Source organism: Bombus vancouverensis, chromosome 12 (assembly GCF_051014615.1).
Source record: "Bombus vancouverensis nearcticus chromosome 12, iyBomVanc1_principal, whole genome shotgun sequence".
Lineage (NCBI taxonomy): Eukaryota > Metazoa > Arthropoda > Insecta > Hymenoptera > Apidae > Bombus > Bombus vancouverensis.
Genome location: NC_134922.1, coordinates 10927237 through 10950671, shown reverse-complemented (window position 1 = coordinate 10950671; position 23435 = coordinate 10927237). Strand labels below are relative to the sequence as shown.

General features: G+C 38.7%; 1 protein-coding gene across 11 annotated transcripts in view; it reads right to left on the bottom strand.

Annotated features, from left to right (window-relative positions):
* The window catches only part of LOC117154994 (tubulin monoglutamylase TTLL4), a 237644-nt gene that overhangs the window by 88854 nt on the left and 125355 nt on the right, over nt 1-23435 (bottom strand). For 3 of the 11 annotated variants that reach the window (XM_076623108.1, XM_076623109.1, XM_076623110.1), the window contains one exon: nt 10356-10610. The exons of the other annotated variants lie outside the window; for them this stretch is intronic. The gene's annotated coding sequence lies outside the window, so the exon portion shown is untranslated. The remainder of the gene's footprint in view (nt 1-10355; nt 10611-23435) is intronic. 11 annotated transcript variants of the gene reach the window in all.

Below are 23435 nucleotides of genomic sequence, written 5' to 3'. Positions count from 1 at the left end.
CCCTCTCTTTCTTTTCTTTTCTTTTTTTTTTTTTTTTTTTAACTCTTCTCCTAACTTCAGAGCTCAGGAGTTTCAACAACAGAAGATAGTCTGACGTTTAGGATATTTGTTGAGATAATTTCGGTCCGTACGTTATTGTTGTTCCGTGCTATGGAAGGTTGTAAAATCGTGCAGACAGTATGTGCCTGTCGTAGCAATCGTTCGTGCTCGCATGTCATTTATAAGTCACTTTCAAGGGATACTAAATTAGGTACCCGTATGTTGCAAAGTGCATGAGTTGTATAGTACAGGTCCTCCTGACGTACGCACGCGCGTGCACGTGTCTTCTTTTATATACGTTCAAAACCTGTGCTATTCTCTGGTAAGTCAGCGACAAAAACAACGAACGTTTAGCTAGTTGGGAGGGTTAAGGTCGATGGCGATGGTCCTTGCGACTTCGCGAGCCCGGCATCGATGTATTACGAAACGTGCTATTAGAAATGAAAACTAGAGAAACTAGATGCAAAAGAATTTATGCTTTTTCACCGTCTATCTGAGAAAAAATTTCTGAAAGATAACGACTATAAGATCTGATAAGATTATTTTTGAAAGTAACTGTCACTCGCGATTCTCAAACGAACACCTGTCTTAAGGCAAGATAGGATTATCGGACTCGAGCTAAGCGATGGCTCATAGAAATCCACAATCTAATGCAAAAGCGGCGTGAGTCGATCTTTTGCATATTTGATTTAGCAGAGCATATTGTCGAAAGCCTACTCTTGCTTCTGTGTCGCGTAAGTACATTTAATTAGTTTCTCGGTAGCCTTGATGAAGCGAGAATCGTCCGCTCGTCTCCTTACGGAATTTTTAATTTATCTCTCGTATCGTGCAATAATCAACTTTCCTGACTTACACCATCTTTGCATGAAACGACTCGTATCGGGTTGGCAACTAAGTGATCGCGGATTTTGTAATTACCACCTAATGAGAAAATCCGCAATCGCTTAGTTGCCAAGCCAACATATCGAAGACTAATGGCGTCTCTCGATAAACGTGAATTCCGATTATTCCGCGTAAAGTTCAACATTAAATTCACAAACGTAAAAGTTTAGAATTACTCGAATAACCCTGTCGTGCAAATGGACATACGCCTAAGGATAGAGGCAAAGGGCTGTTCTTGTCGTATCGCGTGAAAACATCGCGCAGCTCGCGGGCAGATGCCAGAAGAGCATCTCGGTTAGTCGTTCTGCACGGATCGGCTTTGTGAAACGACGTTTCACTTTTAGCCTCACGTGTTTACCTCGATAATCGTGATCAACCGTCCAAGTGAACAGCGTATACATTGTTACAAGTCGCGCGCCGGTATGTAATTTCCTCGCAGCCGTACCGATTATCGGGTTCTGTCTTCGACGACTCGAGACACAGCCACTTACGCATGAACGAGGTAACCTTGGGACCGGATCTGCCCCGGTATTGAAGACACAGTTTAATCCTTGTCTCGTGAAAACGTCCACGTTCCTTTGAGACGCTTTTTACGAAGGGAATGAAGAATGGAGAAGAGATCGAGCTGGTATCGCATTCGCGAGACTGTTTCGACGTTTCGTCGGATGTGATGGCGCTGTAAGGTAGCTTCGAGTTTTGCGGATAAATTACCTATAAGTAAAAATGGCAAAGGAATGTCACAATAGAATTTTAATTTGTTGGATGAGACGATTCTATAGTGTGTTCTAACTTAGTTTTGCAGATAAATTGCGAGGGTTTAATTTGCAAGTGAAAATGGCAAAGGAATGTCACAGTAGAATTTTATTTTGTTGGGCAACGATTCTATAGCGTGTTTTAGTTTAGTTTTACAGATAATTCGCAAGTGAAAATGGCAAAAGAATGTCACAGTAGAATTTTATTTTGTTGGACGACGATTCTATAGTATGTTTTAATTTAGTTTTGCAGATAAATTGCGAGGGTTTAATTTGCAAGTGAAAATGGCAAAGGAATGTCACAGTAGAATTTTGTTTTGTTGGGCAACGATTCTATAGCGTGTTTTAGTTTAGTTTTGCAGATAATTCGCAAGTGAAAATGGCAAAGGAATGTCACAATAGAATTTTATTTTGTTGGACGACGATTCTATAGCGCGTTCTAGAAGTTTCGCGGAATAAGAAATAAGAAAAGAGCGTCAAAGTGGGATTACGTTTCGTTGGAGGTTTTGTGAAACACGAGGGCTCTAGTTGCGTAAGAAGGAACCGTCTCACGATACTTTTAGGATATTAGAATCGGCGAATTTAGAGACGAAGCGTGAGTTACGTGCAACTTGAAAGTTGATATACATCGTCCTGCTCTTATGCGATATTAAATACATACAATATCAAATATACAAGCTTACGATATAGCGTAGAATTTTGTATCGGAAGTTAGGGATGAAAAAGGATCAGCTCCGGTTCCTTTTCGCCAGAAATCTCTTCGGGTTAATAGTTTTAAGAATTCGATGGAATATTCTTTAGCTTGTGCTATCGAAGCGCTACTTTTACTTGAAAATATGTCTCATATGCTTAATAAATATCCTATGAAACAGTTTATTAGAAACGTAACTGCAACATATTTCTGAAATCCAGCGATTATACATAGATACGATTTTATATAAAGAGGGTAAAAGTGGCTAGGATATCAAGTAAAGCAAAATATTGTTCTTGTGAGTAAATACGCCTAATTGTATAAAATAGTCAAGTTTAAAACTCAAGCTCGATAAATTTCAACCAATCGAATAGATCTACGAATTTCCAACTGAATTAAAAATAATTCCAATTTCTTCCAGTAAACATTCCCTTAGACGCCAAAAAGCACGCAAAGTCGACCAAAACCCTCGACAGACCTTTCAAGAATTTCGTAAAAAAAAAAAAAAAAAAAGAACAAAATCTCCGTATGAGAGGATTTTCATCCTGTTCTTTTCCCCTCGCGTATCGGCAATTTTAGGGCGGAGATGAAAATGCGTCAGCGTCTGGAAACCAGGCAGCCTCCCTTCTTTCTTCCTCGGTCTAAAAAGGCTCCTAATTTTCCTGCACAGAGAGGGGGCCTGTTTGTCCAGAAACTCCTCGTCTCCCCTCCTTTTACACTCCCATCCCTCCATTCAGCGATTCACATTATGCACTTTACGCAGGTTTGTGCACCTGTGCAATGTTCCCCATCTCCCCCAAAAAACACACAATGCCACTTGTCCCGGCGTGCAACCCTCGCGTGGGGTTGGCGAACAACAATAGCGGTGATGCGGGATTCCTCCACTACCCTGACACCGATTTCGACGCGTTCCTGGCGGGAACACTCTACCCCTCGGGGTGGACAATGGAATTCTTAAATAGAACGCTCGTACACGATTCTTTCGACTGCTCGTAGGAGGGTAATGAGGGTGGATGCGTGTCCGATCGGATCTATAGTGAAACACCTATGGAATATTCGCTGGTTCGTTGCAGGAAATTCGATTTCTCCCACCGAGGTATTGTATTTAATTTTCCGAGGGTGAGTAATGGTGTTCGTGTTGGAGATTTAGGTAGCTGCAGGTGTTTGTCGATGCAAGTATTTGCATTCGGAGATTCGTGCGTTGGATCGTTTAAACGTAACCTACTTGTTTAAACGTTTTCAGCCAGATATTGCGTTTGCTTTAGAGTCGGAAGAAATTAAACGAGCGTAAAAGATTATTTAACCAGATACGACAAAGAAGAGAGAACATTGGATGAGATTGAACCAGAAGACGAATAATTTGATTCCATTCCATTAATATCTGTGCGTGTCTAATTTGTTGTCTTTATAATTCAGTGAAGTATCTTCGCACGTTTTGTAGAATTTTTCTATAGAGTTTCGATGGGAAGATTGCAGCTGTGAAGAAGAATAGTAAAATCAGTGATAAAGATCGATATCTATACCGACAATGTCAATTCCGTACAGACAGTTTACTTGTCCAGGTTGATGAAAGATTTTCTCATAGGTGGAAAACACAGAAACTAACGATTATCAAGAACATTGGAAGAATAACTGAAAGTAAAGTAAAAGAGGCTGAAGATTCTTAATCGCGACAAGCTTGTATTAACAGTCGTGTACCTGTCACAGTATTTAACATGTAAGAAAGAAAACTGATCGGTGTTGCGTTGTTGGAAGATGGATACAGGTAATCCATAAGGAATCTGGTCGAATATCAGTACATTGGTGCCTACGTCAAACAAAACGACCGTTCGACCACGACCAGACGTCGCCGGAGTATTGGATTTCTTCGACGAAAGAACCCGTCAGAATTCCTAACCAGAACGACATCCTCGACTCGAGGTGTCCGTTTTCTCGTTCCACTTTATCCATTTTACTCGCTGCGTCCTTTTATTTCACTCACGATGTTCGCGTGTTCCCTGCGATTCTCTTTCTTCTCTTTTGCCCGTGCAACGTGTCTTACAAAAACACGTCAACCTGAATAATACGCATAATACGAAACCGGAAAGCGTAATTGTAACAATTCCTGTCGAGAATAATTCGATCGTTCTTTCAGGGTCGATCGTCTCTGTCGTGATTCTTCATTTTGCCATTTTTCACGTTCCAAAGTCACACCGTGCAAATTGGATCGCTCGACAAATACGAATTCCGTAAAGAAAATTATATTCTCATTACGCTGTATACTAAACTATCGTCCGAAATCGGAATTTTCTTAAGAAAATTCTTCATCCATTAACGTCATTCCGCCATTTGTTGATCTCGTGGCAAATAAAACTACGTCCATGCAAATCTCTGAGAAGCAAAATTGCAACCATCTGTCCCTACGCTCCAATTTAACCTCGTCGAGCAAAATACCCCCTCTACCGAGCCTAACCATCCTTGAACCCTGAAGTGTCAGGACCTTGACCTTGGAATTTGTATATTTCAATCTTGTTCACCTGTTATCAGGTGAAAAAGATTACGAGATTGAAAGAAAACTGTAAAACCAAACAATCGACTAAATACTTTCCCGCGTTAAAGAGAACGAAACTGGCCCGAAGATGGGCGAAAGAACGCGGTAGGGTTGGTTCGTCAAATTCGCATTCCCTCGCAGACAAATCCCATGATCACGTACCGCCGGAATATTATGGTGGCCTGTGCAAAGGGTAGGGGGAAACGGCACCTCGTTCGAAATTCGTGGCTTGCGTACAGGGTTGTATATCTCGCGGCCGTACGAAAATATCTAAAAATAAATAAGCGTGCCCTCGTAGAAGGGGCCCGTGGTGCACACGTGTGCCGCCGTTGACGAGAGAGGGTCGTACACTGTAAGAACAAGAAGAAACAGAAGAAAGGAGAGGAATAGAGTAAAATCAAGGTGGAAAAAAAAGACAGGGAAATAAGTAGAGAGTAAGATGAAGAGAGAGAGAAAGGTTGGGGGAAGGAGGAGTTGAAGAAGAGAGAAAGAGAGGCGGCCAAGGGGTGTCGAGGGGTAGCGGGAAACACGAACAGAGGAAAGATGAGGCGAACGTGAGTCCCGGCGTGGGAATAAGCGGCAGGTGCGCGACGGCGCTACCGGGGAGCCACTTGTGGGGGCAAAGTCCCCCCGTCGATGGGCCCCCTCCGTGCCCACGGAAAGCCAGGGCGCTGAGACACGCCGGGGCCCCACCTCGGGCCCCCTTCCTAAAGTAATCAAAAAGTATTGCACGTGTAAAATCGATCCGTAAGCTACGGGGCCCCGTAAGGAGACCGCGAGGTCCACTTCTTCCAACGTACATCCACTCGAAACGCTTATACCGGTATGTATGTATGTATGTATGTATGTATTCTCTTTGGTTTTGTTCCGTGCGCGAAGAAATCGAATTTCTTCTTAGCGCTTCTTCCTCTTGGACTTCAGGGCCTTCGGTTCTCGAGCTTCACGCACTTTTGTCTGCCGCGTTTTCTTCGAACGCTTGCTGCTTTTTCATCGAACGGGGTGAGAGTTTTTTCGAAGGGGGTACAGGCGAGGAGAATGATTATTTTGAAGGCGAGACGTTGGTCGCTATACCGCAGCTTGTGTTTTAAGCGAGTTTACGGAGACGTGGTTTTACGGGTTCATGGAACGGAGAACGTTTTTTTCACCAGATTCGTAAGGATAGCGTATGAGAGGTTGAACAGGAGGTTCGTTAAATTGAACAGTAGAGAAAAATGAGGATACGAATACTGATTCATACGTATGGTATAAGACCTTCCATTATCTGCGCCGTGTTCTTGTGATAAATGAACTTGCGCAAGTGATTTTTCTCTTGAGAATGGGACATTAATGGTGTACCCGTACAATGAAACCGAGAAATTCAGAAAAAGTGCATCAGCTTGGCTTCTTAGAGACTCGTGTAGCCCTTGATTACATAAAGGCGATTAAAAATTTGAATCATCGAGCACGTGATGTCGTGAAAACAGGAAGATTATTAAAGCAAGGAAATTATTGGAGTCGAGTAAAATTATGGAAAACGGGACTATCGACGTATATGAATTTCATTGGGCCTTAAATTAAAAATTAGTTGGACAAATTATCAGAAGAACAAACGATGTTCCTATCCCCTACATCTCGTACGAAATGACGTGTCATTGTATTTTTGCTACTAACCGGTTGCCAAAATAAAGTTATCAAAACACATTGGTGAAACGTGGCTATTAAGCCACCCGGTTCTGCATTCAAACGAAAATGATTTGCAAAACAGAATGTTTGCTCTGCCATACCAAGACGGCTACAACAGAAAAGAATGAAATTTTTTTTTCTTATGGCAAGAAGAAAAATATTTTGATGTATGGGCTGCTTGTGTGTAAAACTTTCCAATTCAGCTCCCTGCTTTCCACTTCGTTCCTTGTTCTTTCTTTCTTTTCGTATGGCGAACGTGTCGTTCAAAGAAATTTCATTGTACGCTGGCTGAGTCGATTGTGAGAAAAGAATGTACGTCAACCAATTAGAATCCCGATTACGTAAGCACTTTTCTAATTAAATCGAACATGTAATCAACGAGTTTATTGAATGGTGAAATTAGTCACAGAGATTGTCGAAATCTGGGAAATATTTCAATTACCTTACTCTTTGTTATATCACAGTTCACTAGAATTATGTAAATTTCTTGAAAAATACATTTTTTCCACAATTTATAAACTGAAAGCGGAAAACAATTGTCGTTCGACTCACGTGTAATCGATATAAATTAAAACTCAAATAAAATGAATTAAAACATTAGAACCTTCGATGACGAAACTTTCTCGCAACAAGAATACACTAAATGCTCTTATTAAATAAAAATAACGAATTCTTCTTTGAAGATCAAAGTTGTGGAAGCTTTCCATGACAAAAGACTTTTCTGTACGAATAACATCCCGACAAAAGTGAAACTCGCAGTAGCTTTAAAATTAAGTAATAAATTAATATGCTACGTTAATAATAAAACATAATAATAATAATAAAGCCAGCGATCAAAATGATATCGCCATAATACCGCGCGATAAACCAGCCAGTTATTTCCTTATTCCATGCATCTCTAGGTTTTAATCGAAACCAATAAAAAATAACGCGATACGATGAAACGACGTGCTTTAAACACTTCTTAAAGGCCTAATAATCGCGAACTGAAAAAGTTATTAGGAAATGACAGGTTTCCTGTGAACCAGTTCGTGGATGAGAGATGGGGAGTATGGCGGTCGACAACCCTAATAGCTTCTGGCGAATTACGAACGTGTCAGTTTTTTCGGAGACACTGGCTGAATTGGATGGTTTCTCAAAGGTGCGATGACTTGTGGGAAAAACAACACCTGAGATGGCATTCGTGGCGGTTTCTCAATCGATTACGAGACTCGCACTCTCGTAAGGGTGAACGCACGAACCATGAAATGCGTGATTGTTTCGCAAAGTTAATGGTGATGATACTCGGTAGCCGATCAAATTTTCAAGATAATAACCGACGAAAAAATATACCGCCGCGGCATAAAATTCTCGTCGATTAATTTTATCGGACGAGTGACAAACAAAAAAAAAAAAAAAAAAAAAAAAGAAAGAAAGAAAAATATGCATTGAAACAATCGTGATCTTGCAATTTATAATAGTCACCACCGGATTTCAGCATCTTGCGGTTGATTTAGCTGAAAAATCACGTTTGCCATTTATATCTTCGCGAGCTTTTAAATAATTATGATCTAAATTAGCCCCAGTCGTAGTTAACTCGAATTCCAAATTTTTCTCGATTAATTCAGCTGGTTTATTCCTAAGTTTTTAACTCAAAAATTATATTCAGATGTTAGAGTTGATCGTATTGAGAATTTGTCTATCGAATTTATCCATCGAGTTTGTCCACGCCATGTCCAAAGTGCTTGTTCTTTTCCCTCTCGCGTTTTTTTATGGTAATCGTACGGTATCACCGCAATATGTTTCTTTCCAGGAATTTTGTGTGAAAATTATCCAAGACACTCTTGAAACTCTTCGTTAACGTACCGTATTACCATAACGTGTACTCGTTGCTTATTTATATAACGCATACTTCATTGTTACATGTACCGTTTATTGTGATTAAAAAATATATATACAATATTATATCTTATGGTATAAGCCATAATTTGATTATTTTACCTAATTCTTATAACTTCATTTATTCGCCGTACGATTCAGAGGGTAATAACGATCGAACGAAATTACGGTCGAGCCGACTCCCTACGATTCAAGACAAGTCAATTCATCTCATAAGACACGGAAAACGACGATGAAACGGATGGAAATTACCGTGGCGTGGATTTACCAGGCCGATGTCCTGTTACTTGATAATTGCTTAATGACTCGACGCACGCAATTAACCCCAGCAACTTTGACGATACGCATTCCACCGAAGGCTGAAGACACCTGAAATGCGAGGATGGAAAAAAAATGCATGTCGAGGCGAGCATGTCGCGATGGAAACAAGAAAATCTTTAAGAGGCACCTGCGATTCTTCAATAAACGGCTCGTTTGCAACTGAAAGACCCGCGTCTCGCAGTTTGTCGCGAGATATGCTTTTAAAACGGGACTGTAAACGATCGAGTCACTTATTCCATCACACAAGCTTTCAGATTAGCGCTGCGTAAAGTCGATGTCTGTGAAGTTTTGTTGTGCAACCGAAACCCTCAGCCTGTATCATTGTGTTGTAAATAACCAGAGTGGCCTGTTCGTTTAAAAGCTTTCATTTTATTTTCTGGATGAAACAATGAAAATTAAAAGTAGTCGTTATCCCATTAAATACAAGTTATAGAAAGTTGACTATTCCAAAATTGAGTTTCTTAAGAAATTCCGATTGATATCGTACGAGGTTAAAATCTTTAAAGCTTTGTAGTAGTTCGACTTTAAAGATTGAATTTTAGGGCCGATATCGTACGATGTTGAAGCTTCAAGGTGGAAGCTTTAAGAGTGAAACTTTAAGCTTCGACTAAAGAAACAAACAATCACGCCGTGGTGTGTCTTACTCGTCTTCTAACAAGCATACGCACGTTTCTTCTATTTTCTTTCTGATATTGAATTAATATCGATATTTGAAAATGATTGTTTAAGTACCGACAGAAAATAAGGCTCGTAGAAAAGATTTCATGAAACAGCGAATGATACGAAAGTAGAAATCCAGCAACAAAGGTCTCAGTAAAACTACAATATAAATAACATAAACAACACATGTTATACATAATGTACATAAATAACAACCAGTTGAAAAGGACTAATTTCATGGAAATTAGAATCGCTTTGAAAAATTGTCCAATTAAAAATTCTAAAAAAATTCCTTGTATGTAACAAGATGCCATACAAACTTGTATCATCGTCCACTAAAAGTCAAACTGAAAAATGTTAAAAAATGACTAAGCTGGGAAAAGATCGTTGATACGAAAGTAGAAATCGAGCAACAAAGGTCTCAGTAAAACTACAATATAAATAACATAAATAACAAGCAGTTGAAAAGGACTAATTTCATAGAAATTAGAATCGTTTTGAAAAATTGTCCAATTAAAAATTCTAAAAAAATTCCTCTACGAGATAAACCGTAACAAGATGCCATACAAACTTGTATCATCGTCCACTAAAAGTCAAACTGAAAAATATTAAAAAAATGATTAAACTGAGAAAAGATCGTTGACACAAACAGCAGCGATGTCACGAGATTTTCATGGGATTTTCATGAGCGGTTTCGATGATCACAGGTGTGGGTAGTGATCGTTTTAACGCAATGCGGGCGTGAATTACATTGATTTCTTTCGCTGTGAAACCGCCGTGGGGATATAGGGAAGGACGAAAGGGGGAGGGGAGAGGTCAAGGACACCGAGGGCTAGAGGAGGCCTTTTAAAAAAGGGCATCAGGTGCAGGACGCGTTCTCCGAGCTCAAGGTGTAGTTTAATTGTTGGCGTAAATTTTTCAGCCAAGGACGTATACGTACGTTTCCAGGCTGACCAACCAAGGTCGTCGCTTCGAGACCACCGATCGACGCTGTCCGCGGTGCTTCACGCTCGATTCCATTGAAAATTGACCATTGTTCGCTTATTGTTTCTTATGTTTCTTGATACGGCAGCCAGTTCGTTGATAGTAGCAATAGTAGTAACAGTAGTAGTAGGTGTAGTTAATTAATACTTGACGAGTATTTGGCGAGAAAATGTACAAGATGTTGGCGCTGTTAGTTTGCAGAGTATTTTTTCTAAACGATAAGAAAACAAGGATAAGAAAATAGGTGAAAGGTAAATGATTCAGAGTAAACTACATATTGGGGATGATATTCTTTCCATAAGTGGAAAAATGTTTGTGCATTTTGCAGTTTTTTTCAATGAAAACTTTCCTTTTTCTACATACAGCAAACCCTATTTTTTTTTCTGTTTAGGAAAAAAATTATGGGAACTAATAACACGAACAATCTGTACTGCAGCATATGATTTGTATAGCAAGGGTGGTATAGTCTGATCGATATCTTGGAAAATTAACATATCGTATTTATATATATATATTTTTATAGTATAAGATCTAATCTGTTCTCTTGTATTTATATTTCATTCATCTAAAATAAAAAATGTAGAAATTGGAAATTGTTTGTCAGCCTTAAATAATGAAAGAATACAAACGTGATTTTCATATGGATTTTTATGTAGAATGGTAAAATATTTCCGATATTTATGCGTGTAATATTAATTAGAAAGGTATCGAAGTATAAAAGTGGTTGTCCTATTACGTAACTAGTACGTGTAGCATACATAGATGCCATTTAAACGGATTTATTATTCCAGGATACCGTGACGCTCATCAACTGGCAAGAAATCCCCGGAACACAAACATTAACAACATTTTAATTACTCGATAATCACTTACGCAACGCAAACTCTAAACCTTAAATTATAGAACAACCAGAAAATTTCCCTGCTATAATTAACCTGTATAACATTTGTTGGAAACCAAATAGGAAGAAAAAGATTATTACCTGTCTAAAAAGAAAACGTGTCAAAAGAAAAAATTGATAGCGTTCTCGTAAAAACGAAAGCATGAGAAAAAAACGTGTCCGAGTAAATATTTCCGAAAACTATTATTACATTAAGTAGCTTTTAATCGTGGCAATTAAAGACAGAAACTCGGCCAAAGTCGTAACCAGGATTTTCAGATCGTCGTAACTCTCGTAAGCCACCCTGCGTTCCTCGATTAATCATAACACGAGGGCTGTAATTAAAATTTCAAAGATGAACGCGGGAGAAGACGATTTTGATCGGCACGACCATGTTCACGAAGGTAATTAAAAGACGATGATTAAGGTTAAAGCCGAGGCTAGCGACCGTCAGGAATTTATTATTCGAACGTCCGGTACTGGGCTTGGATTTACGCTCTTCCTTTTCTCCATCTACGTGATATCAAAATTAGCATAAATAGAAACGAATGGTTATAGAAGATCGGGAAATTACAATGACGAACGATGTAAGTTATATACCAGCGGTAGAAAATAATTACCAGTTATAATATTCGATAATTTGATCATTTTTCCCACGAAACTGTTACGCTTTCTCTTTTAAAATTATTTAGCTAAATTGTAAAAAAAAGAAAAAGACGAAGAAATTGTGCTTAGGTGACCAGGTGTTTGAAAAAGATGCGAAGCAACTTAAAAAGCTTTTCATTACCAGTTTTCCACTTCGCGCTTCGATATATCTGCGTATCCACGAAAAACGGACCTCCTCTTATCGCAATGGTAGAGTTGGAAAAGTGTCCTCTCGACGTCGTACGCACCCTGAATCTACGTTTCGTACGTGAATTTACTTAACAGTAGATAAGTTGGGACTACACGCGGTAGATAAAAAAGGGAAAAGAAGAAGCGTTGAGCTTCAAGTGCGAGTCTGGAGGGCGTGTGCATGGTAAACATTGACGAACGTTTACAGGAATTTCACGTGACGCACAGTGATTCTTATAATATTTGTACATCGGACGAGGAAAATGTTATTTTATACTCGTACTCTATTTTTTCACGTAAAGTCTTTTCACGAATACAATTTCCACTGCGTGTATATTATGTAAAATTATTACTTTGTAAAATTAATGTGATTTTCTTGTTGTTTAAATATTTGTACGATTTTAAATTTCCAAACTGAGTACCGTACGAATATTAAAAAACAGTCGGTGCGTACGAGAGAATATCGTTGCTGGATGGAGAACCGCTTGCAGCCGATCGTGACTCGGCTAAAATATTGAACATTACCAACCGTGTTACGTTATCGCGGCATTGTCGAAATTGATTTCGATGTTACGCCGTTCAATAGAAATTTATTCGCGATCACTGACAGCCCGCTGGTAAAAAGGAAGATAAAGAAGCTTCACAGGGAGAATCGCGCAGGAAGATCGCGAGAAGTTTAATACACAAATCGATAAGCAAAACCGAAGTAATTCTCTCCTTGCAAGCTATACGGAGATGTTTCTTAAACTTGTATCGATTATTGGCGAAGTTGGAAGATGAGAAAAGCAGATACCGAGCGATGTCAGAAAGTTCTATGTAATCAATGATCCGGCGAATTGGTTAACCCTTTTAGGGTCAAACGTTTCTTTAGACCGTGAAATTTTTTTTATTAAATTTAACGATCGCGAAAATATTTTACACGAATGTGCACTTGAATTTAACTACCTTGCAGCCTAACCTGTTTCCTCAAAAAGAAATTCTTATATGGTTTGTTGAAAAAAAAAAAAATGTTTTAGTTACTGAAAAATTGTAACATCTCGAAAGTGGATAAAAAGATAAAGATAAAATAAGGCGATATGCTTAAAATTCTGTTCTCACATCGACCTTCGCTCGTTCGTAATATAATTTTACGTTATTCAATTAGTCGAAACTTCAGAAATCAAGCGGATACTCTTTCTCTCTCTCTCTCTCTTTTCTTTCGAATTATACGATAATTGACGTTTTATTAGGCCAGAAATAACACGAGCTGGGATGTGACCCGTTTATTCGAGGCGCGGGATGTGGACATATCTCGAGCGGCGTTTATCGCAGTACAAAATCGCAGATCGATTACCGGCATGAGGCTGTACCCGCCGTATCTTGCATTCTTAATGCAAATGACCCACAATATTCACGCTGTGAAAAACAGCCTGACATTGATACTCCGCGTGTACCGCATGGAAGGGAGATCGAAAGCGACAACGACCACGGGACCAGCTTATATATTAAGTTAATTAACGAGACCCCTTTTTCGCGCATCTATCTGCATTCTGAAGCACACGGCGTCTTCAGGTTTCTCAACAGATGAAAGCTATATCGAGTACCAAGCTTTTCTTCTGTACGTCAGACAAAAGTAACTTAACGACCACGAATTTAAATTTTTAACTCGTGCGTTTCGCGAAACTGAATTTACAATTCATAGATCGCGAATTCATGTTTTAAAGAAACTCAAATTATTATAGAATTCAAATATTATAGAGATCACTATACTTTCGATACCTACACATTTTTCCATGTCGCCTGCATTGCACGCAGTTCAAACGAACGAACAATCGCAACCTGGTAATCACTGACAATTGCGCGATTTCAGTTTTCGCGAGCAAAGCGCGCCGTAAAACGGAAAATCAGGCAAAACGGACCTTCCTCGTTTCTTCTTCCACTTCGCCTGATATAACCCGCGCGATCTTTCCATGCGAGCGTCTTCGAATTTCCCGTAGATGCCAAAAAATTCGCGATCTGCTAATGAAACTAGCGGAAAGAGCGTGACTGGCGAAGAGAGAGGACATTAGAGAAGAAGGAAATCTGTGTGGCGGCACGGACGAGTCAATTCCGCCGCCCCTGGCCGACTCGATGCTTGTCAGAGAGCGAAAGGAGCCAAGGGTGGCCGAGGACGTCCGAGGAAGGAGTGGTGGCTGGGGGGCAAAGCGATCTCGTGGGAAAAAGGAGCAGGTGTGACTCGAGCGAGACTCCGTGCGGAGCGACGCGAGTCTCGGAGCCGTGACGCGCACACACGCACCCGTACGCACGCGTACGACCGTGTTGGACGAAGCGTGTGGACGAAGCGTGTGGAACACGTGGTCACGGCCGCGGTGGGCGTGCGTGAGCGAAGCCTCCTGTAAGTAGACGAGCAGCTACGCTCGCCTCAAACATCGTCCAACAAAACGAGATTGCGACACGCAGCTAGAAATATACGTATACGTACACTGCCTCTGGAAAATATTTCAACATTTATCGTAGAAAAGTTCCATGTTCGTATATGAAATACGGTAGAGCTGCTCTTATCCGGACACATATTGTCCGAATATCCCAACATCCGGACGTTTTATTATTCGAACGCTCTATCAACCGAGCGCAATATTTTTCAGTAGCGGATGCTTTTCTCCGTTTCAAATACGCGCGTGTATATTTTATTGCTGTTTAAATCGTAGGATCTTTACTACAATTAGTTTATTTATAACAAATGGATTAAACAGATGTTGATTAAACAGGAAACGATGGTTGTCGAACGTGAACTAATCACAATAACGTATTATAATTAAGGCAACTGGATAATTAACTTGCAACTCTCGACGATGCTAGCAACACTATCTCGACGACGCAATTCGCACTCTCTGACTTCTCAACTCACAATGACTGTTAATTCGTTTATCGTCCCTTAGCAAACCCTTGTCTTTTGTCTTAGTCCCACCACGCACATGCTCAGCAACCGCTTGTTTACAATTCGCCCGACACCCCCCAAGTCCCTCGCCCACGATACTATAATATATTCGGTTGGCAACTAAGTGATTGCGGATTTTGTCAATACCACCTAATGACAAAATCCGCAATCACTTAGTTGCAATACAATGTATCTTCTCCCTTACTCGATTCAGTGAACTCTGATTACAAGTATTGGGCTTCCCAGTAAGTTTGGATTTTCTGAGAGTTAAGTTTAGGACAACGATGAACGTCAGCGTGGAAGTTTTATGAAATTGCAATAGGAAATTTAATACAAAATGGTAAAGAATTACGTATAGAAGAATATGAGGAAATTGATGAATTATTTTCATCTAGTAATGCGTTCAGGTTACTCTGAAACGTATGTGTATACTTGGTATAATTCCTATTATTTCCAGAATTCTTTCAAACTTTATCGATATACAATCAGAAGTAGTTGCGGATTTTGTCATTAGATGGTAATGACAAAATCCGCAATCACTTAGTTGCCAACCCAATATTTATTACAGTGCTGATAAAATTTCAAAATGTGCCAAAATAATTGTTAATTAAATGGTACCATTATAGCGAATGAGCGAAGCGTATATTTGCACTAAAAATTATACAACTTCTATATACGTTTTCACGTGCTTTCTAATTCTATTCGAACAATCGTTTTCTTTGACGTATTCGGATTACTCGTCACGTTTCCTATGAAACAAGTATCTAGATACTTGCGAATAGGAGTGTACTTGTATGTACAAGAGCGTGTCTACGCGTGTGGTTATTATTTGCAAATGAGTCAGCCGAACTAGATAAGAATTTCACGAGAAAGAAATGACGCCAGCAACGGGTTATTATCGGTCATCATCGTTCACTGATCGATGCATCACCGTGACGCGATGTCACGCGGACTCTCTAATTACTTTGGCCGCTATGATTTCCATTAATTGTTAACGACTAATTTAGCAACCGACTGGTTTCACGCGTATCGTAACGAGATCAAATGAACAATGCATATCGGTTCTCGTCCTGTTACGGATTGACAATTTTCAGCGAGCATTTTCGAGAAAATAAACGATACAAAAATCTAGGGAATTCATAAAATAAGGAAAATAGAGTACGGTAAGAGAAGTGAAAGGGGACGTGATTTATTCGTGAATAATTAGATATTTTAGGTCTTTTGTATGAATCTACTTATATTATCGATTAATAACTTCTGATTCTGAGCAATCTCGTTTAAAACTGGTAGGAGTATTGGCGCTGGCCTATGTATCCAGGTTGTTTACGTGTATCAAGCTGAATAACGAATGGCCGCAGTGCATGTGAAATTCTTAAGCGCTGGAGATTTATCAAAGTAAGGCTATCGCTTCGCAATCGATTGCGTCCAAATAAAAAATTCAATTAAAATCCTTAATTTAACCCTGAATCACATATACACTTTTTTCTCCAATGATATAAGATATTATCAGATTTTATTAATTAAAATACACCAACAGTTATCAACATACAATACTATTACACATAGCCCTATCGCTCTTTTCTCTTATCCTATCTAAATTCGATCTATCGATATACCTAAACCAATTTTTATTCTCTTACTCTCGAAGCTTGCAAATTTATGTGCACCGTGCATATTAAAAAGCTTCGCTATCTAATCGTTTCCAAAGAACGAAGATCTCTATATATCGATGCTAATTATAAAATAGTTAAATAGCAATTATTCGGTGTTCCGGTAATATCCTGTGCATACCATTATCCTGTGCAATTAGAATTTTTCCAATCTGCCATCGACGAGTTTCAGCGATAGCGAAAAAACAAATATAATTGTACAGAATTAAGGCGAAATAATCTAAGTAACTCTGTAGAGAATAGATGATCCGCGATTAACCGTAATTACGCGTAGCCGCGAGACCGTTTCGATGTAATTATCCGTTTGAATAACTATAGTTGCTAGCAATAAATTTCGCGGCCAATTCGAACGTATCGCGAGTACGATCGACAATATGACACGTACGGATCGAAGCTGGAAGAAACGCGTAGAAATTACACGTTCTCGTAAAGAATAAACGATCGATCGGTTTCCAGCCAGCATTGCGCAAAGCAATTATAAAACTGCTTAAATCGCATTGCTGTACGGTGAACCATGCCGATTAATGGCCGTTGATCGTCATCCTGCGCGTTTTATTGCTTTGCCAGAAATACGTAGCAACATTGTGGCGGGCAAGTGATTCATTAATCAAGCCCAATCTCAATTATGTACCGTACGGTATCCATACTTTCATGATTCCGAGGTGTAATTTCGCGAAATACGAAAGAAAGGCGCGAGCGATTCAAAGACGCGCGTTGTATACTCGAAAATTGCCAACGTATAAGATTGATACGTATTCGTGCGGTTTATGACAATCGACTTGCTGCCGGAATCGAGTAAAAAATTCACTTCAGTAGCAAAGTTTCCATATTAAAAGTAATAAACGTTTGATAGAAAATAATAAACGTTTCATATTTTAATTTATTTTTGCTATAAAAGATAAGCAGGGGTTCCTTGTTGCCGATAACGTATCCGATTTTTTATTGCAACGATAAAAGTTTCTTTGTATGTTAAAAGTTTGTGGTTAAAAATTGCACGTGTTTTAAATTCGAATCATTTAAACAGCGGTCCATTGATTATTAATATCGTTCGATTAATTATAAGAGACAACGTATATGAATTAGAGTAATTGGATATTTAATTGGTACGAGAAATTTGATAAAAAGTATACTCTGTTCCTTTGTAATTGTAAATAAACGTAAACATTCGTTCGTTTTATTAAAGAAATAAGAACAAAGGCGAAGAGAAGAGAAATTTGAAATAAAAGCAGAGAACTGCAGATGAAAATGACGTAAATCGATTCGAGACAAGCATAACGTTTTAACTGGCATGAAGATAAAATTTATAATATTAAAAGGCTGTATGCTACCGGGAACATTCTACGTATCAAATTCTTATGGACGTTAATAATAACCGACTTTCGATACTACGTAGCAATTAACTCGATACTTTGTGTTAATTAAAGATTCGTCCCATTGTACATAATTACAAGTTATTCGAGCATGCGATTAAACTTCGTTTCTTTTTCTCTACCTTGCCTTCTGCATCTTTTAAGCGCGCGGAAATTCTCCACTACAAACATTATTCGAACGTGTTATCGCAGGTGAGTAATGAAGGCCCGCACGAATTCGACTAACTTCAATTTAGCTCGGATATGAGCGTAGATAATAACGTATAACTAAAAATGGAAATTTTCAAGTAAGCAGAATGATTAATTGAAACATATAATAGATGCTTGCTATATATAGATATATCGCTATCGACATTAATTGCTATAATATCGTAACATTTAGCCTGATTTGAGAAAATCAAATTACCAAGGTAATGATTAATCGATCGGAATTTTCCATTCTAAAAATTCGTGAAAGCCATTTCTAACAGCTAGAAAAACAGAGCGCTAGTTAGGAATTGTATTCTGTAGAATAATTACATTCGTTAAAAATTGTGTGGTTATTAGTGTGAAATTGAAGAAATGAAGATACATCTGATCTGCCGAATGAGAAGACCATAAAGCAACGATTCTGTTCTTGTTATTCGAATTAGGAAAAATCGTGTGTACGCTAAAATCTAATTACTTGAAGATCGGCTCGTTCGTTAGTTTGCTGATTCCTGTCAAACAGTGTTTGCTGCAACACCTCGACTATGAAGAATTTCAGCTCGAAGTGTAAAATGCAATCAAAAGTTCGATAGAAAGTGGCGGATTTTCGGACTTGAAGAGTGGGAACGACGGGTCAGGTTGAGCTCTTTAGGCGTGCGAAAGTTGCAACGTATTAAGAACCTCGGTAGAAGGCAGCGGTAGAAGTCCAAAAAAGTGAATCTGACCGCAGTTGAAGTTTCCGATCAGGTCCAGGTCCAGGTCAAGTTAAATAAAGCCAAGCCAAACCAAGTGAAACCAGGTCGAGCTAAGGTAAGGTCGAGCTAGGCCAAGCTAAGAGAACGATCAAGTACATTATATTGGATTGGCAACTAAGTGATTGCGGATTTTGTCATTAGGTGGTATTGACAAAATCCGCAATCACTTAGTTGCCAACACGATACATCATATCTGACACATTAGCGGCAGCGTTTAACACTAGAACTACCGGTAGTTAACACGAAGCTATTTCTACCAAAACCAGTGAAAATGACTGGTCTTTAAAAAATACCTAATAATAGAATATTTGTATATTTATTGATTTATTACTTTCTCACAGAAGCAATTCCATGTTTTGTAGTACATTTTTGGTATTGTTAATTCATCTGGGTCCATGATCCCTAAACGAGGGTTGACAAATTTACAAAATTGTAGAACTAGTCGTTTTCACTGCTGTGGTATTTCTAGCGTTAGCGTCTGGCGATCTAGCGATCGATCCGCAATTTTCCTGAGAACTGATATCGTCATATCGAAGGATACGCGGTAGAAATTTGAAAAACGTGTGGGAAGTTGTAGAGAACGAGGAAACTGGTTAATTGGGCTTCGATAAACAGATCGCAGGAGCCTTTTACGCTTTGACAAGTACCAATGATTTTCACTGGTGTTGGTATAAGTAGCCTCGATACAAAATTATTTTCAGTTTGAATACATAAAAAACAAAATAAAATTCATTATATTATTCTTTTTAAAGTCATTACATCATTGTGGAAAAAAATATAACACGAAGTAGGAATTTGAAAATGAAATTGTAAAGCCAGTCAATTTGATTGGTGTGGTAGTTTTAGTGTTAAGAACTGTCCGACGAGAAGCATGCGACGCTAGCACATGTATAAATCGAATTAATTGACTGGTGAACCAGCTGCGTCCGACCGACGACCGATGAATAATCCTGGCTGCAAACAAATTAGCAATAAGGGCGACACTCGCACGAACAACACCGGACCATGCTGTTTAAAAAATCACCGGCAAATTGCGCTTTCACACTGTTACAGCTGATGCGTCCCGTCACAAACTACAGGTGCCTACAAAAGATATTGGCATATATCTTTATCTTTCAATATGTAATAATAATAATGATAATAATAATAATATGTAAAATACGTAAATGTAAAAGAAATGTAATATGTAAAATATGTAATAATAATTTTTCAATCAGGCGTTTCTTTATCAGGTTATATTGGGTTGTGTAATAAGTTCACTCGCTGTGTACTACATTGTGTACTGTGTGCGTGCATTTTGTAGAATGTTAAATAAATTTTTGGAAGAACGTCAAAATGCAGGTATTTCAATTTTTCTATAATAAGATATACAACAGTTTCTAGAAAGAAACCAGTTGTTTAATTATTTATATAAATTTTCTATGAAAGTAAGGATAGGGCATAACGTCCAGAGCAAAGATCAGGGCCATTTTTCACAGAAATGAACGGTTCTTATGAACACTTTTTGCCAACGAATCTTTTAATTGTTGAAATCCGTGTTAGATCGTGATTATACAGAGTGGCAGAACAAGTACAGAACCAACGCTAACGCTCCTAGTGCTAAGTTCCCTGTATGATAATACATGAATAAAGAATAACCGAAACCTAACCCAATTCATCCAATACATGCAAACTGAGCCATACGGTAGGCGAAGGGTGGCAAATTTTCAAAAAGATATCATCAAAAACCACGAGGATGTCACAGATGGACAGATGGAACGAAACTTTTCACGACGTATTTCCGTGAGAAACGAACCTCGTTTTCCTCTTGAGAAACCTTGAAAATCCCTGGAAGATGTGATTCTATTTTCCAGTCCGGACACTGTACTAAGATCAAAATCAAAGTAGCAGTTAAAGTGGTTTTTTAAGGGAAGGTGAATGACCTTATTACATTTCATTTTCATAGCGTCAAATTTTTGTAGTCGTACGAGTCGAATACCACTAAATGATACGAAATTTAATATACTTGAGCTTAATTAATTAGTATGTAAACGCTATACTAAATGCAATCCTGTGCCAATAATTTTTGTAGTAATGCAAGTATGTTATTAAATGATACGAAATTTCATATACTTGGACCTTGTTAATTAGTATGTAAATGCTATAATAAATGCAATGGTGTGGCAATGCATTTAGTGAGCACACCGTGTACGTATCGTACAGTTAACGTCTTATGTAACATCGGTAGAACGGAACGGGTGTTCGAGAGATCGTCGCGAAGATTTGATAAAGAAAATTGGTCGCGAACGAATATACTGGAAGATTTCGATGCTCGATGCAGAGATAATGTCGCCATCTAGCCGTCTGCGTATAAAGGAAATGTTAATTAAACTGGTCTCTGGTAGAAAATCTTTACGATTCAATTAAATCAGACGCAATGCTGATCGTAGATAAATTCAGATGGCAAACTCGAGCCAGGTGTGCTCTTATTTATACCCTAGTTCGTGGTTACGACAGTGAAGGATTAACCCCTTGGTGCAAGAATTCTTCTTCGTGGATCGCTATATTCGAATAATAAAGAAATTAGAATTTTTCATTAGAATTAACAATTTTAACGTAGACGATTTAATTTGTCGTCGATCGAACGTATGAAAAGTGTCTCGGATAAGTGAGAAAATAAATATAGATCTGGCACTGTACTACCAATGAGACGGTAAGAATCGAGTCAGACGTATTGCCTTGGATTTCTTAAATCGTCACGGAATTCACGGACGATAGAATGAAGGAAGGGTTGCTGCGAGAACGAGTAGAAAAAGTAGGAGGAGGAGCAGACGGAGGAAGGGTGATATCGTTTGAACGACTTAATAGTACGTTCGAACGTTCTCTCGCGGCTATTTATAGCGAGGCAACAGGTTAACGCCTACGTTTCAGGAATACACGTTTAATCGGGCAAAGGCGTTTACGCGCGATACCCGGCCCGATTATGTCCGCCAGGCAGAGGAAGAGCATTTTTTGTATCTCGTACAAATTATGCCTCGTTGCTGTAATCACAGTTCGCCTAGAGCTTCGAGCGAGCACACGCTTCTCTAACGCGATATCTGCCGCTTCGAATGTGAAACTGGTCACGCCGTATTTCGTACGGAAATCGATTCCAATTCTCCGAGATTACAAGCTGCGTGCAGTTGAGCTCGATGATTGATTCGTCGAGTAAGATTGTATTTATACGAGACTAGAGAATTATTTAATATTAAGTCGTCCGAAAAGTTTCTCTCGTCTTCTAAGGAAATAACGAACGCACATTTTGATCCATTTTGTTCTATCGAAATAAAGATCACAACGTTTGACAGATTAGGTTTCATGTTTGTACAAAGATGCGTCGCTGTAAAAGACGCGTCTGTAAAAGAAAGACACTTTTCGGACAACCTAATACGATTAAACTTGTCATCGCAAGCGTAATCGAATGGCACGAATAGAATCAACGTCGCGAGTATCGTAACGAGACGTCGCCCCGAACGTCTGATTCCCAACACGGTAACGTTTGTCTCAGTTACTGATAATGGAAGATGGAGAATTCAATTTTTGTTTACGATAAGAAAAATATCGATATTACGTAACTTGTTTTCGATGATACTAAAACTGATTTTAATACGATCTAAACATCGAATGAGATGAAAATTATTTGTCGAAGATTTCGACGATCTGTCAATTAAAGAGAAATTATATTCGTCGTTCTCACATGTAAAGTTACTTCACCAATTAACATGAAACGTGCGTGTTTTTGTAACAGAGACAACACTGTCCTTTAAGTCTCGTGCTATTAACACTAAACACTAAACACTAAACACTAAACACTAAGTACCAAGTACCAAAGTATCAAGTACCAAAGTATCAAGCACTACATAATAAGTACCAAGTACTAAAGTACAAAAGTACTAAAGTACTAGAGGATACTCCAAAGTACTAAAAGTATCAAGTATTAAAGTACTAGAAAATACTAAAAGTATCAAGTACTAAAGTACTAAAGTTTAAAATTTTTCTGGAGTACATCTTTTCATGCAACGCACGTTTGTTATACGCGACGACCGTCTGAGTCTTTTTATCGAGTGTGGCATTGGAATTAAATCGAAATTAATTCTAAATTAATTAGCGATGCAGCAAAATAAAAAATCTATATCCCAATGGTAGAACACGAACTTCGATCTTCCCCCTTAACTCTGCCACCAGACAATCCACATTCCCAAGAATCACTCAATGACAATACCATCAAAGGCTGCGATAAATTTTCGTCATCCAGCCAATTAACCATCCCAATATTACGGCAATTTGTAATACTAATTAGACTGACAGATAAAACGAAAGTAACACAGGAATACCATAGTGACCGTTAAGGTGATATTTCGTGCTAATTGACGGTAAGCACTTTCATCGGTCAAAATATTATTGGC